The 24,480-nt window shown below is 38.4% G+C and overlaps 1 protein-coding gene across 1 annotated transcript in view; it reads left to right on the top strand.

The window, feature by feature from the left end:
- Positions 1–20,451: 20,451 nt before the first annotated feature.
- The window catches only part of LOC146004088 (uncharacterized), a 71,179-nt gene continuing 67,150 nt past the window's right edge, over positions 20,452–24,480 (top strand). Inside the window, exon 1 of the mRNA XM_083142717.1 lies at positions 20,452–20,468. The gene's annotated coding sequence lies outside the window, so the exon portion shown is untranslated. The remainder of the gene's footprint in view (positions 20,469–24,480) is intronic.

Here is a 24,480-nt window from a genome sequence, read left to right as displayed (position 1 = left end):
TACATATATAGTTTTGGGAACGAATAAGGCCCCGAGGACCACTCATTTATATTCTTAATGACTGAAGTCTCCTAGCACCACATGAAAAGAGCTTAGATTAAGGAGATAGTCAAGTTTATACGAGATAGTCACTTGCCTTATGTTACCTTAAACTTACGAATACATTGCCTCAAAATTTTCAATTCATGTTAATATGTAAAGAAACGAAACGCTAATTATATTCCTCGACACGCTGTACAATTTGCGTACCGTGATTTAGAATATAAACCGCCCGATTAATTAAAAGTTCTAGTTGAGAAGTAATGGATGTATAAATAGGCTGCAGTGACGAGAGATGTCCGTACTGTAACTAATTAGGTGGGTACTCAAATAAAGCAAAAAGGGAAGACGCGTAAAGAGGCCGTGGAATCAAAGTTACACGTACCCAAACCTAACAGTTACAAAAGTCGTATCTTTGAGGCTAATGACGTGTATTTTGTACCGTCACCTCAGTCTCGTGAGAGAACCAACTAGTCGGGGTAAACCGATCAATTTAACAAAGGGATACCGTTCGTACTAACGTCAAAAGATGTTGCTTTTTTTTACACGACAAAAGACTCCTTAAACTAGAACGAAAATTCTGCCTCGGTTCCGTGTCCACATAACTACAATCTCGTTTGCCCAATTTTAATTTAAGGTACAGTTTTTTTTTAGTAAATATATATATATATATGCTGCAATCTATAATTTGCGACACGTGGTCAAATTTATTATATTAACCCAAGCAACGAAGGGATGGCTAATATTTTCTCATGAACAACAAATACATCGAAATAACATTTCCTTTTTTTCTGACAAAACCAGCGTCTATCCAATGGTTTAACTCTCCCTGGAGGTATTACAATAGACTAGATCAAACTGTTAACATTTATACCCAATATAAAACAACTTCAATGCATTTTTCCCATTTAACCAAACCTAATTTGACAAATTATATTATATACAATTCTGTACGAATGTTTCTTTTAAAAGTTAGAAACATCTAATCATGGACATTGGCATACACATGACATTTTAGAGAAAACCCTATTTTTTGGTGCTCTTACATGTTTTGCTAAGGTATGTAGTGTACCTATTTATCATCACCGGAATCAACCCGAAATTACGTAAGTACATTCCTTTTTTCTTGTGCCAAAATTAGTGCCGATTAGAGCCCAATCCGTTTTGCGTAAACAAAAGGGGAACCGAACGTCACATCACATTACTCTGAGGGCAACCGCGACGTTGTCGTGAAATTGCGAAGGAAACAACTAAAATCCCTTTTTATTTGAGTTCTTTTTACAATCTCTCTTGATATTTTTTGACTTGCAATTTGGTCCAGCGTAACACGTACATTCGTTCGACGACACTTCACTATTCACTATCGAATGGCCATAAAAGTACATACCTCAATAAATGGATCAATTGGACTGCGTGCTTTCTTGGTGGTGGCGACCTAGAGAGCCAAACGTCGCCTTCCTACGGGGCCTTATCCACATATGTCCAAACTTCCTGTACTGCGACTTGTGTCCTTTTCCTCTAACTTCTCCAATTGCGTCTTCATCGTGCGTGTCCCACTTCGTCCGCGAAAGAACAAGGATCAAAATCGCCAACAGTCAAAAGGGGCTTCGCGTAGTCATCACCGCTACTTGCTACCATCTCACGAAACACCAACTCTCTCACGTATTGTTCACATGCAGTCCCCAAAAAAGCAGCTTCTTGTCGAGTTCGAGAGATAAAGGTAGTCCACTGCTACCGAAGGTCAACGGAGTAGGAGGAGGTATGTCTTGCCAAATGTGCCCAAGCTGCCATCAAGTCGAGACTGCTCCTTCGCAACTGACTTTTCCTTCGATACGTAATCGCGTAAACCAAGAAATGCCACTAAGGACCTCTAGCGGCAATTTGACCAACAAGCCCTAATAAAAGGCTGACGCAAGGCGTACCGAAAAGATGAGGAAGAATGTGAGGCTTTTTTACGCGATAATATAACGTAATACTTTCGTTACTGATCTGCGTAGAAAAACGTCACAGCACACAGGTAAGAAATGCCACTAAGGACCTCTAGCGGCAATTCGACCAACAAGCCCTAATAAAAGGCTGACGCAAGGCGTACCGAAAAGATGAGGAAGAATGTGAGGCTTTTTACGCGATAATATAACGTAATACTTTCGTTACTGATCTGCGTAGAAAAACGTCACAGCACACAGGTAAGCAGTAGTGACGAGAATGAGTCCGTACACATATATACATATACTTATATGCTTTAAGCAAAGTTAGGCACAGCCAACTTATTTTTGAATAACTAGAAGAGAATTAGGAGAGCTTTACACGGCGTGGACGTTTCTCACATATTAACGAGATTTTTTTGTTAGTATATATTTATATTTTTTTTCCTGTCCAAAACATTGTTTTGTTTGACAGTTGAATATTTATCCTTAGCATGTTGTAGCTTCGAATGTTAAAAGTTTTAAAATGTAGATTGTTTTAAATCTAAAATATAAATATTGCAAATTTTGCTCCAAGTTACGGCATTTATTAAAGTGAAACAGGTCTAATATTTTAAATCCACTTGCGTGACATAATAATAATTTATAATAAAAATGGCACTAATAATATTAAAGGTTAAAAGCAGACTTATTACTTAATAATGTGCCTTAGGCACAAAAGTTTTTTGCAGTATTTAAAAATACTAGCTCAGCGAGTACATCACTAGAATTTTATAGTTACTCTTCAGAAGAAGAAGGTATATAATTATATTAGCAAAGTTTATTTTAAGCGCCAGTTATGAGAATATTTATATTATATGAATATGTAGACGTCGACGTCAAGATTTTTTGCGCCCCTATAACAAGTATTTTCCTTCGGATATTGGATAGCTACCGATAATCCTGGAAATCCATTCTGCCATTGCAGAATGATTATGATTAAACCACAACGGTTTTAGTTTCAAACTTTGCCACAATAATATGCTAAGCATATTTTAGAATGAGTTGAGAGAATTCAAGATTCTTCAAGTTTTAGTGATGTTAGTATTTTAATGCATTTAAAGATCGCATAAATAATAATTATTATTTTATTTCAGGTAGTCAGGAGTAAATCAGTCTCATTTTTTTCCATTACCTTGTACCTCAGTACGGTTCGATTGATTTTAAGTATTTAAAAATAAAGATAACACCTGAAATTAAATAAGATAAGTTTGCAGTAAAATTTAAAATAAGATAAGTTAACACAGTGCTAAAAAATTTAGAGAATAAATAAATTATATCAAATAAATAAATTAAGCAGATAAATTGAGCCTAGAATCAGAAATAATTTAGTTGAGTTAAAATACCTACTAATTTAAACTATTCAGGCTTAAAGTACGTGTTAGTTTTGAAGAACTGTTTGTTTCGTTGCCTAAGCAACATGAAAATCATTGCGATTTTAGTTATTTTAAACGGATTTTTTCCATACGTAAAAGCTTCAAATTTTATTTATCTGTTGAAAAAGTCCTTTGACTATCCTTATAATATTATTACGAGTTTATTATTAACAACATTTATTATTAGTATTTTTATAATTTTCATAATTTGTTACTGTCAATGTCAACGCAAGAAATCTATTACTTATGACAATGAGTGTACCAACGAATTACCGTTAAGCAAACTTAAAAATGATTCACCATCCGTGGACCAGCTTTACGATGATGTTGCATCAATGGCTGAAGTGGTACCATTGAAAACAATACACCCGCCACTGCCGCCTCCACTGCCCCAATCTGATATTATTCAGCATAGTGTACAAAAAGAAGTTCAAGATTCATCCCGAAATATTTTAGTCACCAAAGACGACATTTTAGATTTGCCGAAGAATATTTTATCTGTTAAAGTTAGAGTTCAGAAGTTTGCCGTAAGCAAGGGTCCAAGTTTTGTTCAAAGCAGCCGCAAAATTGAGAGTGAATTGACTATTTCACCCTGTGTCCAGCCAATTGTAAAAGTTAAAGATTTACTTGTAAATCAGTCAACAGCAAAAGTCGAGAAAGTTCCAAGTTTCATTCAAAAAGCAGAAAGTAAGCCAAATTCTCAGGTTTCCGAACCTGTTGTATCTTTTACTGATCATAATTTTTAGGATTATACGTTTGCCTAGAATTTTTATTTTTATTTATTATGTCTTAAATTTTTAGGTTATTATCCATTATTGAGATTTTACTGTATTTTATTCAAGGGTTTATTAGTATTTTATTTTGCTAGCAGCTTCCCAAGTTTTGTTATTGTATGATCACGGAAGTGTTCGAGTTTTTTAGCCACGCTGACAAAGCACGGCAATTTTCTCTCTCTCTCTCCATCCCGCCTATGACGTCATTTCAAAAGTCCTTGACTTTGTTTAGATTCTCGCAGCTCTTACTAAATCTTGTTCGTAATAATTTAAAGTTTTGTCATCATTCACGCGTCACCCAACGAGTCAGCGAATCATAGCGCCGTTGCAAAGTTTACGTCCAAACATCGTGGCCCGATGCGATTCTTTCGTCAGCTATTCCGACGGAACCCGAACTGTACCCGAAGTCGCCGATCACGGCAGCGAGCCTGCAAGTTCTCTCGCTGTCGGTGTAGTTACGTCCAGCGACCACAAAACTTTAGACTCTGCATTTTTTTTGAACCAGTGGCGTTCGCTCATTAAAATTTTCATGGGGCCAGTTTAGTTAAGGATACAGCCATCAGAATTCGATTTTCACGATAGAATTTCATGTCAACAATGTTAGGGATATTTTGTTTTACATAGATAAATTTTGCCAAAAAACGTCGCATTTATGCACTTAAGGTTATTCACGACCAATAATTTTAACAAAGGAATTGAGAAAGTTTTTATTATTTTTATTGTGTTTAAAATTTGAATTTCACTCTTTTGATTCCCTGATGATATATTTGTTACCGCCTGGAGTTTCAACGAAAGTCAGAAGTAGCATTTACTGAATTTTTTTGTTTTACATTGCATATTAATGAACGACGGCAAATTGCTTCGGCCTATCATTTATTAGGAGGCCATTAGAGGCTTGCCAAAGCAACCTTTTAGGACACTAATAGCTTGCTTTGCGCAACGCAAATTTTATATATATTTTTTTTAAGGGTTCACAACATAATATTTTTTCAAGATTTAAACAGAATTTAGAACATGCTTGCAAGACTTATTTTTGTATAATAATTTTAAACTTTGTATTTTGAAGTGAAATCTATTACTGGCAATAAATTATTTCAGTTTATCAGAACACGTAATGGTATTTTAATATCAGGCTCAGGTCAATTTATTGTCATTTAGAATTTGAATAATAATTTGAGCACCCACAGATCAATTCAGATTAACGAGGAGCAATCTATATTTTTTAATTATCAGGATTTTTCTCAGATTATTGTGGATCAACAAATTTTACATACCAGAATTTTAGCTTTTGAACAGGTAAAAATGAAGGGAGTTGTATCACCACTTAATATTCCCAAGAATTTATCTGATTTCACTGTTCCACAATGGACTCCGCTTGAACTTGCCTTAAAGCAACTTAATCAATCTGTTAGTAAGGGCATTCCATTTCAGGAATTAGTTTTAAACCCTTTGCCCATGTCTATATTAGTATTTATTATTTGGAATTTATTACTAACATCAGCACTAGGATTTTATTTTTATAAGCACCGTCAACTTGCAAGACAGGTTCATTCAGAGCAGCACAGTAATAATTAATAATTTAAAGCAACACATCAATCATGGACATTAATATTTTAATTACGGTTGTATATTTTATTTAAATTTTCCTTATTTATTTTCAAAGAGTTATGGCAATTATTTAATCAATTTATTTTTATTTTATTTTATCTTGATGAGGCAATTTAATTTAATTTAATTTTAAGAAAAGGCAATGGAATAAGTTTGGTTTTGTGTGTTTATCAAAATTATATATACCTATCCCACGCAGTTTCCTTTTCTTATTATAATTTCTCCCTTATTTAACCTAACCTGTCTATACGGAACGACGTGGACGAGCAATGCCTACACCAATCATGGGCATTTTTTATGATGGACTTCCGCAGATGCAGTCAATTACCATACGGGAGACTCGTCACCAACAATTTGAAGGAGGCATGCAGACATGTTTTACTACATTTTTACCAGGAAGGCTGTATTCAACCAGGAATTTTCCAGTTTAGTGTTACAGACTATCAACGACACCTAGTGAGGGAACCAGATAAAATTTCCCTCCACACTGTTTCCAGTTGGGACAACTTTTCCCCATCTCCCAAGTTCTACGGGTAATTTATTACACATTTTACATTGCCCCAAACTAAGTCAAGCAGACAAGCGATACAAAGAAGAAAAGAAGCAGAGAAAACATATTTCCCACAAGCAGCAGGTTTTGGTTACAACAATAGTTACGGAATTGTTGTTTAAATTGTGTTACAGTGTTTTCCCACACAAGCTTATACCATGTGTATTTATGTGGACATTTACATGCATTATAGTTCACATCATACTACAAGGAGGCGACAAGCGCCAGTTGTGTCAATTAAACAGCGCTAGCAACAATTAGTGTGTAATTTATTTTTTTAAGAAGAAATTTTCACAATGGATAACCAACCGTACATGCAAGCAATAACAAGCATAATTACAGCACTTTTGAACATGTCAAGAAGTATGCTTTAGTGCCAATGTTTTATGCAAATGTTTCTTCCAAGCAGTTAAATTTGTTTCACCAACATGGAACATAGTAAGCAACACATAACAACATAGGCAAGGAAATCGAACATTATATATTCTTTTTTTTTGCCTGCGACAGTTTCTATACACCTTTCACCATATCTTCTAAGCCTTTCCCAATACACATACGAAAAGTGACAAAACTAACACGTACGTTAAGGCCTTGAAAAACATAGTACACAATTTTGTACTTCGGAACATTTCTATAAATTATCATTTTCACGAGACAAAGTTTGTTTTTAATTCACTTTATTGTAATTTATTTTTTTTAAAATTCCCTCCACCGGGAATCGAATTTTGGATCCTTTGATTACAAGGGGATATCATTAGCCACTGAACTATCGGATAGGCCCGATTCATTCAATAAGAAGCGGGCTCCATAGTCCTGTAATTTTTTTGTATGTTACGTAACTTGATACAAAGTTGTTTTGTGGCAACTAGCAACTTTTAAGATACTCTGGTCATTGTCACGAGTCTTAGCAAAATGTGAAATACTACATTTGGCATGTAATCGTTATTTGTACCTTGAATCACTGCCACAAAAACTATGAGTGCAATGCTTATGAAACGCGTTTCGAACCCACTCTGAAATGTTCGGGGCAGGAAATGTTCGAAATTTCCCAAAGCTATGAAAATCTCGAATTCTACACGTTATTTTCAACTTAAGTGATTGTTTTTGCATTTCTGGAATAAAAACAAACAATTTCCGATAAGTTCCAGACACTTGCATTGGATAAAACGTCGAGAATTAACGGCTTTTCAAAATTACCATTAGGTATTTCCCGACTGCTCGAGATCCCGAAAAGTCGGGAAGCCATTTCCCGAAGTTGGGATCGGGACGGATTTTTTTTCCCGATAACGGTCCCGACTTTTCGGGATCCCGCACAGCCCTACCATAAACCATTGGTCGGCAGGGCAGTTTGTAGTACCGGACGTGGGAGTGTTCCAATTGATGGAAAGGTTTAAAGTCACCAAAAAGCATTGTCACCACACATTAAGGCTGCCAAGACTGAATCCCTGCAGGCTTCTTCATTCGCTACGACACTCGGCGGCAAGCGGCCCGGCGTCAGAGCTTGACCTTCCCGATGAACGGGGTTGTAAGGGAGAGCTTTTGTTCGGTCGATCCTTTCGAATTTTGCTTTTCCACTTCACATTCACGCATACCATCACTCCCCGCTCCCCTTCCAACAGGCCGATTATTTCGAGAAATATTGAAGTGATTCGCAAAAGCCAATTCATTGTCTGGAACAGTGTCGTTCAGCCAGGTCTCCGTAAACACTGCATGTTCTTAAATCCAAAGCAAAGGACTATCTACTATGTAAACTATTAGAATCTATCCCACAATGGATTAATGTCAATGTAAGAACTTGGTATTACATCATGTCAAATATTTCTCTCCTTGCACCATTAAACATTCACAAAGGGTGTGTTCCGAAAGTCTTAACGAAACGAACGCATTTAACGAAAATAACTGTAACCCTTTGAGTCTGTAATATCCCAATCCTTATTTATCCATTGTGATAATTACACGTACGTCACTGTACGGAAACAGACCTTATTTGTTTCAAATCAGTTCTCAAATCCGCATAGACGGCAGCACTATTGTGCCTGGACCTTGTCGCCGTCAAGCGGTGTTAATCGAAACTTACTTCCTTCTCCCTCTCCCCCACGCGCTTCCATTACGTACTATAGAACTAATCTGGGTTAATCGACATCGCCCTAAACAGGCGTTACAAGTCGTAAGGCCATTTTCACATGTAACCCCCTTGGTCCCGAGCAGATTATGAGCAAAATGCAAAGTTTCAATTAAATGAGTGTAGATCGGAGGCTAATTGCCCTAGGGAGATGAGTGATATACCGTTGTACGCGGAATGAACCAAAGATTTAGACTATATGAAAATTCGGCGTATATGTGGTGGGGGAGGGGGCTAACTCTCAAAATTCCAAAATTTCGGGAAAAAATGTGGTCCTCCTCCCCCCAAGAGAGAAGTACATGACAGTGTCGACATGCACATGGAAATGATCGCTGACATGTAAGAAACACAAAAATATTTTCATTATCATCATATGACCATTGTAACTTGAGTTATACCCCCAAAAGGAATGGTCGGCACGCCACTCATTCAAGCTTTAAAATGCAGCGGTACCTTGAAATGGCTTTAGCTCAGAGACTATTTGCCCTGGAGATATGAAGGATATACCGTTGTACGCAGAATGAATCACAGATTCAGGCGATGTATAATTTATGCACATTCGGCGTACATATTGAGGGGGAAAGGGGGAAATCCCCCGAAAAATACTTTTTTTTTAAAAAAAAAATGGTTTCTCCCCCCGCTGCCCTCCCGAAAAAAAGGATATGAAAAGTTCAAAATGCACATAGAAATTATCGCTGGCATGTAAGGAACAGAAAAATATATTCATTTTTGTCATATGACCAATGTAATGCGAGTTGTTCCCCTGAAACGAAAGGCTTGTACGCCACTGTCTCAAGCTTCGGAATTGAGCGAACTGCAGAGTTACATTGAAATGACTATAGCTCAGAAACTAAATGCCCTATAGATATGAATGATATACCGTTGTACCCAGAATGAATCACAGATTCAGACGATATATAATTTATGCACATTCGGCGTACATATGGGGGAAAGGGGGGAAATCCCCTGAAAAATATATTTTTTAAAAAAAATGGGGCTTCCCCCAGCCCCCCCGAAAAAAGGATGTCAAAATGCACAAAATGCTAAATTTATGCAAATTCCGCGTATATAAGGAGGGGGAAGGGAGGAAACCCCCAAAAAATAATTTTGAAAAAATATAGGAAGAAGAGTACAAATAAGAAGGTTAGGGGAGAGCGGGGCAAGTTGATACAATTTGAGAGTTTGATTTTTTATTTCTTATGTTGCTAACAAGAAAATAAAACATGTTACTACTCGATAGCTTAACTCTTTACTTTTATAAAAAGCACATAAAAATTTCACAGATATAATTTGTAAGCTGACGAGAACCTAATTAGTAACGCAGGACGCAACGTCTCAACTTGCCCCGTCGTGGGGCAAGTTGATACTCGTATGGGGCAAGTTGATACTAATTTGAAGTAGTTGATAACGATGTGACATAGTTTGATTAAATAAGACAAAATACAAGAAAGTAATTTTAAATTAAAGTTTAGTATTCAGGAAAAGCATACAAACATGAACAAAATATCGTAACATGATGGATAGCCTACATGCAGTTAGTCACTATCACTTTCTGTTATGCACATATCTGATTTACAGTGAACACAGGTGCACATAGAACTATGGTATCCGCATTTCGAGTGAGCCCATCTACTGCAGGAAATGCATTGTATCGTATACATTTTTCACCGGGCTTAGAAGCTGAAAATGGTTCGAGGCACATTAGACACAAGCTGTCTTCATCTTCTGACTCTGACTCTGAATTATTATTCTTCAAATATTTCCTGTTTGGTATTTTCTTCTTTTGACCTTGAGTTTCTCTTTCGGTCGGTCCATTATTAATTTTCTTAGTACTATTATTTGCTGACTCCCTTTTACCTTTTTTCAAAGAATGGCACAATCTATTTAAACTCTTTCTGATCTCAATAATTTATTGTTAACTCTAGTTCGAGCTTCATTTTCTAATCTGTTCTTCACTGTTGTGTCTGTAAGAATTGACGATATCATTCGTTGTTTCACTTTTCGATTTGCTTTTCGTTCTCCAGCCTTAGGGTAACTCTTCTCGGCTTACTGATTCACGATGCAATTCTTGATTGTCACTGCTGGTGAAAGGGGTGGCTTCTAATCCCAAGACGTTGGTTTCAGAGATTCTACTTCCATCAGGTAAACGATCTTGCTCATTTTCTTCGGTCGTTGGTCGATCAGTTACGGAACATGGTAAATAATCTTCTTCAGTAAAAATATCTGGATTGAACGGCTTAAAAGTCTGATATAATATTTTTTGGTGTTAGAGCATTGGGTAGTGAACTACTAACGACTCCTGGTATGTCGTATATAGTAAAGGTCTTCTCTGGATTGCTGGTCATCCAACTGCCAATTGCTGCAAAATAAAACTTCTTAAAAGGTCCATAAATCGATCTGTCCAGGTGTTGGAGTTTGTGAGAAGTATGAGGCGGAAATGACAACATAATGATCTCGTTGGCCTTGCAGAAATTCAACACTTCAATCAACAAACGAGAATCATGATTGTCCAGTATCAATAGACATGGGTGATCTTTACTTGCCTTCACGTGGCTCTGAGTGTGTTTCATAAACAGCAAAAATGAAGACACTGTCATCCATCCTGTGGGATATGAAGTTCCAATACAACCAAGGAGTCCGCTCTGAACAAAGTGATCTTTAAAATAGACCCTTGGAAATATGAACATTGTGGGCATGGAGTTTCCAATCGCATTTACGGCAGAGGCAAGTGTTACAATTGTGTCCCTTTCTGCTGACGTTGCCTTGGCTACTTAACGTACACCCTTTTCTACAATGATTTTCCCAGGGCGCTGAGCATTGTGAATACATGTTTCATCGGTGTTCCAAATATCTTTGCTCTCAAATTTCTACATCTCCAGAACAGCTTTTAACTTATTGAAAAATATGCCTACGTTGTGTCCGTTAAAGCTAGTAGCACGGCTTAGGTTCGTGCCTTCAGGCTCTCTAAGGGACAGTCTAGGATGCCTTTTCATGTATGCAGTAAACCATTCTTTCGAGGCAATTTTATTATTTATCCAAATGTCAGGAATTTTCACCTTGTTAGCTACTGCTAATTCATATGTGAACTCTCTGATGTTTTTAGGCGTCAAACCATAGTAGATACTTGAACAGTGGACAATGTATTCCTTTAGTTGCAGTTCTAAATCGTCACTGAAGACCTGACGATCTTTGCAGTAACACATTCGTATTTTGGTACCCTCACTTTGGTTTACTTCTTTTTCCTTTTTACACCTCATAAGAGTCATTTTGTCGATCCCATATGTCTTTGCGGCTTCACTCAGTGATAAGGTACCATTCTTGACATCGGCGTAGGCTTTCTTAAATGTTTCAACTGGTATTTCTCCTCGACTGGTCTTCTTGACGTAATTCCGGACCATTTTCTGTAAACAAACAAACAAAAAAATAATTAGAAGCAGCTCAGGTAAGTTGATACACCGTATCAACCCGCACCAATTCAGCCGTATCAACTTTCCCCAACCGGCGCCATTTCGATTAATGAACTATAACGTACTACAGACAACAGAAAAAGTAACAACAATAACAGAGTTTTCTTACCTTTTAGTGGCACAACACACATCCACCAAGACAAAATAATTCACAGTTCATGTAAGCCCACCAGGAGACTTCAAACAACATCCAAAAAAGTTACTTTACACCCTGAAAAATACACTTGGTCGGATAAATTCGCGCACAAAATTGTTCGTTAGCCATGCACACGCTCAGACAATAGGGACTGCTGAACGGCGTCTTCTGTTTAACGGACATTACCCAGCGCATCCGCGTTCCCTCGTAAATGACAATGTATCAATTTGCCTCAGTCTCAACTTGCCCCGATCTACCCTACCTTTGCTGCTCCAGCTCCCAGGCTTGGTCTAGAGCCATGATGCCTTACTTCTGGTGGTACTCCATAAAACATGGCTCCAGGCACAGGGGCACCTTGCAGGTAACGCAGCGGCATCTACTAGGCCGTGAAGTTCGTGGCCCGCACAGCACACATCTCCGTTGTTCCCGTGTCATGGTGGGGAAGTGACGGAAGCCACTAACCTCGTAGCGCGTGTTGGTGGATAGAGACGAACTTGATGATGGACCAAGTTGTGCCGCACCTTGGGGAGCTGGGGTTCGAGTGCCTCGCCTGCCACTTGTCCCCAAAAGACTTAGCCAACTTCTCACGGAAGTTGATGATGAAATGTCTTGAAGAGCAGGTAGGCGTTGAGGATACATTGGTCGAGTAGGTGGAAGAAGAGCTTGACAGTCCACTTCATGGTCTTTTGTTGGACACCGTAGGAATTAGTCATGCGGTCGGCCTTGTCAACGTAACCCATGTGGCTATTGTATTCTCATACAATAGCCGACTTGAGTACGTTGCCATGGTCATCCAAGAAATTTCCATCACCTGGTGAATGATGGATGTTCGTCAACAGGTACACCTCTCTCTTGTCTTTCCAACATATCACAGTCAAGTCATTCTTCACCCGAACACGTAGGTCACCTCTCTTCAGCTTGAAGTCAGTCTTTGAAAAGTTGGGTGGGAGGCCTTTTCGTCGGGGATTGACGGTCCCGCACCAATAGATACTTCTTGTTGCGAGATCATCAAATAGCTCTGGAGAAGAGAAGTTGTTGTCCATAAATAATTTATGACCAACTCCCTTCACCTTCTCCGTCAACGCTACAACTAAACCATGCGTCGCTGATGTCGTGGCAGTCGCTCTGTTCTTGTCCTTGCCCAGATATACGATCATGTCATAGGTGTATCCCAAAAAATCACAGAGTTTGTAGATCTTGATCCCAAACCTCTTGTGTTTCTTTGGAATATACTGTTTGAAGATGACTTTCCCATTGTACAAGACCATAGTTTCATTAACTGATAAATGCTCTGTAGGATAGTAGCAATTAGAGCTAAGCCCATTGATATTGTCAAAGACAAACCTAATCTTACCCAGCCTGTCATAATCGGGATCTTGGGGGGAGGGGTTTTTCGTGTTGTCCTCAAAGTGTAGGAATCTGAACAAGTGATAAAAGCGGTTACGTGAAATCTGTTGTCCGTAAAACTGTGTGTGAAGGTGGGGTTTTCTGGACCAGTAGTCTCGCCAACGTAATCTGCGGTCATGTCCCATCAGTACTGTCAAACCAACGAAAGTCTTCATTTCGCCAATGGTCACGTCACGTTCGGGCTTTGTCGTTGGGTGCTTTGTGATATGTTGGTGGTAGTACCTGTTGGTCTCAGTCACCAGATGCTGGAAGATTTCTTCGGAGAAAGTGAAGGGGAAAAAAGTCCAAGAAAGAGGATGCATCGTCAATGTGTCTAACCTTCAGTCTAGTCTGTCTTAGGAAAGGCTGGAGGTTGGGAGTAGTTCTACCAGTTTGGGAAAGGGGTTGCCAGTCGAATGGAGCAGGAGGAGGGGAATGGGAACGTCTTTGTGACATATCAGAATCAGATTCTGATGATATATCAGAGGGAATGTCAACCTCTTCTTCATCCCACTCGGAGTCTGTATCCAAATCCTCCATCTCATATCGGATTTCATCAGAACGGAGATCACCGGGGGCAGCCATGGTCGACTATAAGCCTTTTGGGGACACAGCAGGCACAAACGACACTAGCACACTTTTTACACCACAAGAAAACACGTAGATGACAAAAAAGTCCTTTGAAGTCTGTCACTTCACTGAAAAAATATCCTCGCACTTGGGCACAAAACGACACACACCTACGCACAACTTTCACGGACGAAGAGCTAGAACGCAGTGAAAAATGAGCCCCGATTCTTGCAGCTACTTGAAATTATATTTTTAGACAATGCAGGGTAACCTGTGTTGAAACTTGTGCTCAAAAACAAAGGATTCCTTCAGCGCGCCTCGAAATTCCATTCTCACAACGCAGATTCAACAACCAGTCTTCCCCCTCCCCCACCCCCACTCTCTGCTTGCGGAAAACTTTCATTTTGACATCGGATACTGATAAACAAGCTTCCTTTGAATGCAGTTGCCAGGCGGGAGTGAAAAGCATTGCTTTAGAACAACAAAGCCGGTCTTCCTTTGTCAGCAAAAATTTTCCCTTGAGTAGAGACGCAATAGAGTAGTCCCTTTTCCCGCCTTTTCCCCTCTATTTTCATGAAAAAAAAAAGTGCAAGAAACATTTCTGTTAAATACATGTGTTAGGAACAATATAAAAAAATCGACATTTAAGACAAAAATAGAAAAGTTAAAACGTAAAAACTACGACCTTGACATCGTCTCGATCGAGACGCGTGGGACCGCGAGGGTTACATTCGGGTATCTCGACGGAGACGCTTGGGACCAAAAAAGGCTAATAGTTCCGAAAGTCTTAACGAAACGAACGCATTCAACGAAAATAACTGGGCTCGTGGTTCTGGTGAAACCAGTTATCTTACAGACTTACTTCTTACTTCTACTCTAGGCAAAAGCGCAGGCACAACGTTTTGTTTGGAGAAAGTTTCCACATTGCGTCCAGCGGAAGGAAAGTCCATATCACAGGCCCTTATGGCAAAAATGAACTGTTGTTGTTGTTGCTGTTGATATAAAATTTCTGGGTGCGTCGGCACTTAAGGCCATTTCGCACCCTTCTATTGCAAAAATGAAATCTACTGTGGAGACTGTTACTCATTTTAACACATTCGGGTCTGGCCTCATAATACAGCATTGTTACCTCTGGTCTGCGGTTTTTGGTTGTTTTTCAAAAAATCATAAAAAAATATTTTTAATTTGCTTTTATTTACCACATATTTCTTAAATCTACAAAACTTCCTCTTTTCAATGAACAAAAATTTTTTAAATTTTCTTTTCATTTTCAGACATTTTTTAATATTTTTTTCAGCAATGTTTTGTGAAGAAAAGAAAAGTACAACATTGTAACAAATGTTAATATAGATATTTTAAGTTCGTAATCTGGAAATTTCAATAATTAACTACATAAACTATCAATTTATTTTTTGAATCTTGCATAAAAATACGTCTTATGTGCACATAACAAAAAATAATTACAAATTACAAGTAATTATCTTTTGTATGAAAAAGTGGCTGCAGACCAGACGATGTATCAGTTGGTTCTGCGTCATCTGTAAAAATTAAACAAATAAATAAATAAACTAATTAAATAAAACAAAATTTTCATTTGACATACACTGTACAACAGGCATGTCAAACTCAAAATCTGAACTGGGCCAAATCGTCAGTAGTGTTAGATAGGGCGGGCCGCAAGGAAAAAATTAAATTATCTTTAATACTTTATTTTAAAGAATGACTAACATAACACTTAATAAAGTATATTGAACATTCATTGAAACTTGATCGTTGCTTCTTGCCTGACAGCTGGCATCTTTTTTCTGCCACCAACTTATCAACATCAGGAGACATCTTATTTAAAGCAGCTACTTTCAGAACACAACTAAGATTTGGTTGGTTGGTTGGTTGATTTGGTGTTTTAAGTCCACTTTATGCACAGTAAGGCTAATCGGGACTGGACCTACAGTTTAAAGTGGGATCCGAACCACTTGTACCTCCACCGGGTATCGAACCCGGGACCCCTTGATTACAAGTCGACGACGCAACCACTGCGCCATCGGGGAGGCAGAACACAACTAAGATGAACGTCTGATAATCTGGATCTCGTTAGTGACTTGTTTCCTTTCACGAGTGAGAAAAATTTTTCACACTGGTAAGTGCTACCGAACATGGAAATTATTTCACACGCAAATTTGCGGGTTTCTGGAAAACGTGCAGGCAAGTACTTGTAAAAGTCAGGGATACCCACTTCGCTGTACTTTTGTTTCAAAGTTGAGTCGCACTGAATTTCAATTACTTCCATCTGCAAATGTGCTGCCACTTTTTCTAAATCAGTCGTAAACACGGCTGAAAACAAGGAGATCTTGTCTTCGAAAGAACGAACATCGTGGAACCTTTTCCCGAATTCAGTATTCAAAAGCTGGATTTTTGCGGCGTACGTTTTGTACAAAACAGGGTCCTTTGAACTTGATCTGTATTTAGAACAAGTTGGAAAGTGCGTCACTTCGTTTCTTAACTGTTTTTCCCAAAGCAATAACTTACGCTCGAATGTTTTGACTTGATCATTCATGTTGGTGATTAATTGATCTTTTCCTTGCAGTTTCAAATTTAAATCTGACAAGTGTTTAGTTATATCAACAAGAAAGGAAAGATCTTGTAGGCTAACCACGTTCGTTGCGAAAAAAAGGCTGGTGTTTTGTTCTTTCATTTCTAAAAATTGGCATGTTTCATCTTTCAAGTTCCAGAATCTTTCAAGAAACATAGAACACGATAGCCAGGACACTTCTGTGTAATAGGACACTCCAGAATATTCGCTTTCTAAATCTGCTAAGAAAGCAGAAAATTGTCGCTGGTTTAAGCCACGGGATCGTATGAAGTCGATAGCTTTTTTCACAGGCTTCATCACACTTTCCATGTTGATTACTTTTGAACACAAGACCTCTTGGTGAATGATGCAATGCACATGATGGAACATCTGTTCATCGCAGGTTTCACGAAATTAGTTTTGCAGTTTTGTTACAAAACCATTGTTTTTTCCCGTCATTGAAGGGGCACCATCCGTAGCTACACAGGATAACTTTGACAGAGGTAAATCATACTTCCGCAAAAGTTCACGAACAGTAATAAATATATCCTCACCCGTAGTAGTGTCATGCAACGGTACAATGTCCAATAGCTCCTCATCACAAGCACGAAGAAACACAGCTAAGTGAGCTACACCACCGATGTCTGTACTCTCATCACAAGCGATGGAATAAGAAATTAAATTTGACACTTTTGTTTTAATTTGATCCCTCAAATCACAGGCCAGTTCGGTTACTCTTTCAGCAACCGTGTTGCGGATAGTGAAATGCCTTGAAAAGCTTTTACACTTGCGGGATTAACTATTTCAGCAGTTTTTGCCAGGTACCGTTTAATAAACTCGCCTTCGGCAAAAGGTTTTGAGTGTTTAGCTATCAACTCCGACAATGCGTAGCTTGCGCGTACCGCAGCTTCGCTTTCTTGAGCTACTTTAGTAAACATTCCTTGTTGTTGTTTTAATCCTGCCTTCAACTCTCTCAGCTTGTCTTGCCTCATTAATCCGTCGTATTGGTTGTATGTAGCTCTGTGTTGCTCATAATGACCTTTGACTTTATATAACTTCGGTACACTAATGGTTGATCTGCACACCAAGCAGGCAGACGACTTAGCCTTGGACTCGGAACAACTGGCAATCACTACATTCGTTAACCAGCCCAAGAATGCAACACGACCACCTTTTTTAACCTACCGACGGGTATATCCTTTTCAAGAAAAAAACGTGTGAAATTTCACATCGTGTTATATAATAACATAGATATTTTATCAACTACTACATCTGAAGGCTCTACTAGTTAAAAACAGGTAATAGCAAAGGGGCCGCACAAAAATATATCGAGGGCCGCATGCGGCCCGCGGGCCGCGTGTTTGACATGCCTGCTGTACAAAATAATAAATGGAAAAACTAAAAATACATCAGTGCATGTAGGAGAATCAAGCAAGAGGCAAGATGAATAGACCCCAAAAAATTACCTCTTCTCACTTCATTCATAAAATACTAGAGTTTGCAACACTGTTTATATTGTCGACAATAATTATTACGAATATAACCTACCTTCCAAATCTTCAAATTCATCTGCATCATCAAAATCGTCGCTAACTTCAAACTCTGAGGCGGAATCCTCTATGCAGTCTGGATCTAATTACGCCATTCTAAACAATGCACAGTACATCAACGCGACAACAAACAGTCGCAGGTGCGAGATGAAAATAGCACATGAGTCACCTAGCGGTCTGAACTTCAACAGAGGGGCTTGAATGAACACGCGCATGAGACGAAGTACGAGCATAGCCCGTCGTTCAATCAGCAAAGCGATTGCATACCGCAGGACGGGCTATGCCCGTCGTTCGTCCACATTGACTTTAAGTGTACTGCGGGCTATGCCCGTCGTGAGACCCATCACATTCTAAGAACAGTTAAGGCATGCTCATATTGTGCATGTTGTTTCATATCGCTCTGTTAAAATTATAATACATTTTCCTAACTAGTGCAGTTTGAATCAATCAGCACGCGCGGTTGTCTGGAAGCAGCAGACGATTCTCACCTAACAAACCAGCCTCCTGGCCCGTGCGTTTGGTGATCTCGTTCTTGCACGAAACGCACGGAATGCGACTTTTGGGACGGCGTAATGAAACTCACGAAACGCACGAAAGCACTTATGAGACAGCAAGTTACCGTAACGTTTAAGGCGTTAAACTCGTGTAACTTTCGGAACGGGCCCAAATATGCATTTACGTGTACATGTGTGTGTGCCTATATGTAGTATATATACTTGTACTTAATGTTGTATTTAATGAGTGTATTTAAAATTTAGTTGTATGTAGTTTTATGTGTATACATATACTCATTAATTGTATCTTTACAGTTCTTATTTGTTTTAAAATTGCCCTTATGTTTCTCTTCATCTTTCTTACTTATTTACTATTATTATTTGTCTTGTTTATTTTTTCTTCTTATTGGATGTATATACAGTTTGTAACTGTAGACTGTATTCTGACAAGGGTTAGGTGGGAGAACAGCATAGGCTGAACCTCACCCGCTCATTAAAGATATGATAATGATGAGTTGTCTGCCTGAAGGCAGGTCTTTTGACCGGAAGGTCGCTGGGTAAGGTGAACCCATGGTGATTTGCCATTGCCTTTCATGGGATAAGGATGAAATGGACATTTACAAACAACCATGCACGAGCGGAAGTCGAACCCGAGACCTCTAGCGTCGCAGCGCGATGTGCTAACCACTCGGCCATGGGGTCCGTCAATAAAGATATATTATTATTATTTTGGTAATAAACTGAGAGGGAGGTAGCATTCCGTTGGAGGGGCACGGGATGCAGATGAACGTCACCACATAAGAGCGCGAGGCGCAGGAAGTGACGGTAGCTGGCGAGGGTTGTTGACTTACCTCGAATCTGCGGGTCCCGTTGTACCGGCCGCCGAGACATGGCTGCGGAGAGCTCGGGAACAATTTGAATAGCTGGAACAAAGTAACTTCTGTAACGAAGTACCCAATTGGTGATCACAGGATCCCTAACCCACAATGACGAGCCTTCTCACTCACGACTCGCCTTTCGCCCTCATCCTCAAGGATCGACTTTGCCCTCACCCTCACAAGTCTTCGGAGGGTAAGGGTGAAGTTTGCTCTCATGAGCGTCGTCCTCCGAAGGGTGACCACTTGGGGTGTGCGGATCTAGGTGTATGCGGGATCCCGAAAAGTCGGGACCGGGATCGGGAAAAAAATTCCCGTCCCGATCCCAACTTCGAGAAATGATTTCCCGACTCTTCGAGATCCCGAGCAGTCGGGAAATACCGAATAGTCATTTTAAAAAGTCGTTAATTTTCGACGTTTTCTGCTTTGTAAGTGTCTGGGACGTATTGTAAATTATTAGTTTTTATTCCAGAAATTTAAAAACAATCACGTGAGGTGAAAATGACATAGAATTCGAGATTTCAAGAGCTTCGTGAAATTTCGGACATTTCCGTCAGTCGGGAAATTACGAATTTTTACCGTCCCGAATGTCGGGATTTAAAAAAAATCCCGTACCCACGAAAACAATTCTGTCCCGCACACCCCTGGGATCCCAAAAAGTCTGGACCTGGATCGGGAAAAAATATTTACGTCCCGATTCCGACTTTTCGGGATCCCGAGAAATAGGGAAATACAGAATGGTGATTTTAAAAAGTCGTTAATTCTCCCCGATTTTTGCATTGTAAATGTCTGGAACGTATCTAAAATTGTTAGTTTTTGTACCAGAAATACAAAAACAATCATTTAAAGTGAAAATGACGTAGAATTCGAGATTTCCAGAGGTTCGGGAAAATTTCCCGTCCAGAAAATTTTCCGACTTTGTCGCTGTTCATGTCGTTAATAGTTCGACCTGGCCATACTGTGTGTTTACAACATGGATTCCATAGCAGGTAGCGAAATTTCTTTTTCCACATAGGACAGGACTAGCACCGGAAGTGATGATGAAATCCTGATTAAGGGGCCTCGCGCAATCGTCATGTAAACAAATGAAGATCAGTTACCGAAGCCGTGTTGTTTGTTGTTGTCTTATTCTGTATATTAATTGAATATATGTTAATTATAAAGAAGAGTGTGAATAATTTGTCGGATTGATATCATTTTCAGGTGAAATCCTTTTACAAACTCTCGAAAGTGAGTAGAATCAATCAGTTGAATCAATAATGCAATAACTAGAGTATAAAATTATGATATTGAAAACTGCAAGATACATACTCCCGAAAGTGAGTAGACAGTTGAATCGATAATGCAATAACTGGAGTATAAAATTATGATATTGAAAACTGCAAGAGGAGCTGTGACGAAAGAAATGTCTGTAAGAGAAACCTTAGCATTGGCGTAATGATCGTTTAGTGCAAGATTCCAGCAATATGCAACATGTTGATATCGGTATGTACTGCGAGGCAGTGATTTATCAGCACAAACCCCACATTTTTTCACAAATGCCCAATTTACAGTTATTTTGGCTCTAAATTTACCCCTACACCCCTCTAAATGCAATGTTAGACCTAGCCAGATTAATATTTCCGAATAAACCTCTTCTGTGAGGGGTTGTAATACACTGTTTTTTTTTTTTTTACATTAAATAGTTAATGATATTTTAGTGCAAGCTTCTTGAAATACAGTAGAGCGTCGATTATCCGAAGTAATTGGGGGACATGGGTGTTCGGAAAACTGGTTTGTTCGGATAATCGAACTGTACATGTTTATTTGCCAAAAAGAAGTACTGTACAGTAAATTTATTCATAAAAACAGGCATCTCTTTAAGTATGTATTACAAAGTAACGTACAAAGGCAACTTTAGTAGGAATATATAGTATGTGGTACAGTTTATTAAACAAAAATATGTACATATTACATACGCATTTTGCATGAACAATACACACAGTACACAAAATTAACGTTTAAAAAAAATCCTTTATTTTGGTCTGTCTAAGCAAGCCTACACGCTTACGAGCAGCTAAGTCACGTACTTTTTTCATTACAGATATCTGAAAGTGAGCGAGTACACAGTTCGGTTAAGCGGTCGTTCGGTTGACCGACGTTCGGATAATCAACGCTCTACTGTATGTTGATATGAGTGTGTTATGTGAGGCAGTGATATATCCATACAACCCCCACATTTTTTCATAAATGCCCAATTTATAGTGATTTTGGGGCCCAAGTTCCTTTTGTTTTATTGAGATTTCATCATGCTACATACGTAATTTTTACATGGTTCGATTTCGATTTACGTCTGTTAACACATACTGTGGAGTTTGGCACCCTTGACCCTGTGTACACCCTCTATAGAATGTGAAAGGTTTTGTATGGTATATGAATATTTTGTTGTTTGTGAACGTTTTCAGTTGATTTTAGCTCACGAAAATGTGCCACTGTGAAATAAAGTGTTTCTTTACCAATAAGAGCCTGAAAGCTTCGCGCAATTGAATCTAGCACCCAAAACGACATTCTACAACAGCAAGTATAATTTTACATAGTTAGGTTAGGTTTGGTACCAATAGTTAATATCGACTTGTTCTTTTGCTATTTGAGTGTGCATACAAAGGGTTTTAATAATAATAATCGAACTGTACATGTTTATTTGCCAAAAAGAAGTACTGTACAGTAAATTTATTCATAAAAACAGGCATCTCTTTAAGTATGTATTACAAAGTAACGTACAAAGGCAACTTTAGTAGGAATATATAGTATGTGGTACAGTTTATTAAACAAAAATATGTACATATTACATACGCATTTTGCATGAACAATACACACAGTACACAAAATTAACGTTTAAAAAAAATCCTTTATTTTGGTCTGTCTAAGCAAGCCTACACGCTTACGAGCAGCTAAGTCACGTACTTTTTTCATTACAGATATCTGAAAGTGAGCGAGTACACAGTTCGGTTAAGCGGTCGTTCGGTTGACCGACGTTCGGATAATCAACGCTCTACTGTATGTTGATATGAGTGTGTTATGTGAGGCAGTGATATATCCGTACAACCCCCACATTTTTTCATAAATGCCCAATTTATAGTGATTTTGGGGCCCAAGTTCCTTTTGTTTTATTGAGATTTCATCATGCTACATACGTAATTTTTACATGGTTCGATTTCGATTTACGTCTGTTAACACATACTGTGGAGTTTGGCACCCTTGACCCTGTGTACACCCTCTATAGAATGTGAAAGGTTTTGTATGGTATATGAATATTTTGTTGTTTGTGAACGTTTTCAGTTGATTTTAGCTCACGAAAATGTGCCACTGTGAAATAAAGTGTTTCTTTACCAATAAGAGCCTGAAAGCTTCGCGCAATTGAATCTAGCACCCAAAACGACATTCTACAACAGCAAGTATAATTTTACATAGTTAGGTTAGGTTTGGTACCAATAGTTAATATCGACTTGTTCTTTTGCTATTTGAGTGTGCATACAAAGGGTTTTAATAATAAAAAGCGGCGGAAGCACTCCAATACCAATTTTGTTCAATACCCTTCTACAGGTGCCATGATTGCCAAAATACTGCAATTTAAAGGTGTTGAAAAAATTGCACATTTTGCACTCATACTTTCATAGTTAGGTGGGTCAGGTTTAGTTCTTTTAGCATTTTCACATGGAATGACCCTGTTTAGAATTTGATGATAAATTACAGAACACAAAGTTAAAATGCCATTATGTCCATGATGAAAAGGGCCAAAATATATACTTTAGGAAATGAGTTCACGTTAATGCTAGTATAAATTCTGCTTTTGGTAACAGTTAGATATAGTGAAAACAGAATTCTTCAAATTTACAGGAGAAATGATGGGAAAGTACTTACGGAATTGATTTCCTGTGGACTTTTGGAAGCTGGGAATAGTGTTCTTTCGATTCGTGCAACTTATTCAGCCGGTAAATAATGTCATTTTCGACATTAATGTATCTCCGTTGCACGATAGCTCGTGCCACCATTACCGTCGACTAAGTGAATCAAATGTTCCGTTCATTCGAATATGTAACCCCCTATCAGTGTAGCAACTACGCAGTCGTTTTACAAGATGACATATGAGTGAGTTTTTTTTTTCCCAATTTAATTTTCTATTTTTGTCTAACCTAACCTAACCTTCCATGAATGGTTTGTGGATCTATGTTAGCCTAAAAACCATCATTTTTCGGTTAATAAGTGTTAGTGTAGCAACCACACGGTAGTTTTACAAGATGAAGTGTGAGCGGTTTTTTCCCCCAATTTAATTTTCTGTTTGCCTAACCTAACCTTCCATGAATGGTTTGTGGATCAATTTTCGCTTAAAAATCTTTTGTGAATAGTTTGTGCGGCATTTTTCGGTTCATAAGTTTGGAAACACTGCATATCAGCTGACGATAGACAACGTGAGTCAAGATTTGCCCGCCATATTGTGTGTAACGAAAGTGATTTAGCAACGACCAATAAATACTTGTAATGTGAAAAATTACACTTTTTTCAGTGAAAAAAACATAATCCCAAGTTGAAAAATGTTCCGCTATGCATATAAGGTAAGTACAAATGTAAATAATTCGGAAATAAACGAGTTAAATGTGTTTTCACTATATCTAACTGGTACCCTGCTTTTTATACAGTAACGCACAGGTTTCTGAAAATTTGATCTCATGTACCAGATATACGCCTATGTAATATATGTAATAGAAGAAAAACACTAATGAAGGCATGCAAGTAAATGAAAGAAAATGGAAATCCAACTTCAAATGTTCTGCTTTTTTTAATTTTTCATAAAATTCCCTCTTTACCTACAATTGGACATAGGTTTCCCTGTACCAAGATAAATTTCCCTTCACATAACAACACTGCCTATGCCAAGCACCCTGAAGCCTCATATTTTTAAATAACCACTCTCCTACTTTCTTTTCGTCTCCCTTACCTACAATCTGGGAGGAAACCTGGTCA

The sequence above is a fragment of the Lepisma saccharinum genome, chromosome 21 (genome assembly GCF_977018435.1).
Source record: "Lepisma saccharinum chromosome 21, izLepSacc3.1, whole genome shotgun sequence".
In the NCBI taxonomy this organism is placed as follows: Eukaryota; Metazoa; Arthropoda; class Insecta; order Zygentoma; family Lepismatidae; genus Lepisma; species Lepisma saccharinum.
This window is presented reverse-complemented; position numbering and strand designations above follow the sequence as displayed.